The sequence below is a fragment of the Otolemur garnettii genome, unplaced genomic scaffold (genome assembly GCF_000181295.1).
Source record: "Otolemur garnettii isolate 467f Iridium unplaced genomic scaffold, OtoGar3 scaffold00016, whole genome shotgun sequence".
Taxonomy (NCBI): domain Eukaryota; kingdom Metazoa; phylum Chordata; class Mammalia; order Primates; family Galagidae; genus Otolemur; species Otolemur garnettii.
In genome coordinates, this window is record NW_003852411.1 from 14,858,107 (window position 1) to 14,860,011 (window position 1,905).

Sequence of the window (1,905 nt, forward strand, 5' to 3'; positions counted from 1 at the left end):
GTTGTTTGGCGGGTCCGGGCTGGGGATTCGAACCCGCCACCTTAGGTGTACGTGGCTGGCGCCTTAGCCGGTTGAGCTATAGGTGCCAAGCCGTGAATTCTATTTCTTGACAAAATTTCATTCAATTTTTTCTGCTCTGCACATATTTAAAGTAATTAAACAAAGAGTGATAATGCATGTTATATAAACAGTTTTTAATCTTTCAACATATTCTATCTAGAGTAGGATTTTTATTGAATCACTTTTTAAAAGCAGCTTTATTTACGTATAGATGACATACAATAAACTATACATGTTTAAAGTAGGTATATTGTATATGCCCATGAAAAACATCTCCACAAATCAAGATAATGAATATGTTCAGTTCCTCCAAAAGCACCTGGCTTCTTTACCCTCAGCATAATTATTTTGAGATTCATCCCCACTGTTGTATCTATTAATATCACAATTTGTGGCTCGGCGCCTGTAGCTCAGTGAGTAGGGCGCTAGCCACATATACCAAGGTGGCCAGTTCAAGCCTGGCCTGCGCCTGCTAAACAACAATAACTCCAACCAAAAATAGCCGTGTGTTGTGCAGGCGTCTATAGTCCCAACTACTTGGGAGGCTGAGGCAAAAGCATTGCCTAAACTCAAGAATTTGAAGTTGCTGTGAGCTGTGACACCATAGCACTCTACCAAGGGCAACACAGTGAAATGCTTCTCCAAAAAAAAAAAAAAAAAAAAAATCACACTTTGTTAGTCCATTCATCTGCTGACAGGCATTTGAGCTTTTCCAATTTGTGGCTGTTATAAAGTTGCTGTGAACAGTAGTTTACAAGTCTTTTCAGTAAATACCTACAACTGAATAGCTGGCTAAGTGTATGTTAACATTTTAAGAAACAATCAAACTGCCTCCTGAGGTGGTCACACAATTTTACAAGTAAAGTATAGCATTCTAGTTCCTTCACATCATTGCCAACCCTTAGTATGGTCAGTCTTTCAGGTGTGTAGTGGTAGCTCAATGTGATTATTTGCATTTCTCTAGTGACTAATGATATTATAATTAATTAACATAAAGACTAAGCATCTTTCTAGGTACTTACTATATCTTCTTTGATGGAGTATCTATCAAACTTTTTGCACATTTTTAAAAAATGAGTTGTTGGTATTGAGTTTTGAGTCCTGTCATATGTACTCTAGGTACCGATTAAGTCCTTAATCACACATTTAATTACAAATATTTTCTCCCATTCTACAGCTTGTCTTTTCATTCTCTTAATGATTATCTTTCGAAGAGGACACGTCTTTCATTTGTCAAAATTCAGTTGTCCATATACGTATGGGCTTATTTCTGGACTCTGTTCTATTCTATCAATGTATTTCTCTGTTTTTTAAATCAATATAAATTGAGATGTTGGATAGCATTAGAATTCTGGTTTTTCCCCCCCAAAAGTTGTTTTGCCTATTCTAGGCACTCTGCATTTCCATATGAATTTTATAATCAGCTTGTCAATTTCTACCAAAAAAGTCTGCTAGAGTTTTGATTGGCATAATATTGAATAAACAGATGAATTTGGGAGAACGGTCAACTTAGCCTCAGTGAGTCTTCCAACCCACAAACAAGAAGTATATACCTTTTCTCTAAACCTTCTTCAATTTCCTTCTACAAATTACTGCATAGCTCTCAGTATTTCATATCTATTGCTATTATCAATGGTGTTAGTTTTATTAAATTTCAATTTCTGACTATTCATAGTGAAAGAAATATGTTGATATTTATATACTGACTCTGCAGCCCACAACTTTACTCATTAGTTCCAGAAATTTCATAGGTCTAATCAGAATTTCTATTTATACACTCACATTATCTACAAAAACAGAAAAAAACCAACAAAGCAACTTCCTTCTTTCCAATCTAATCTTTTT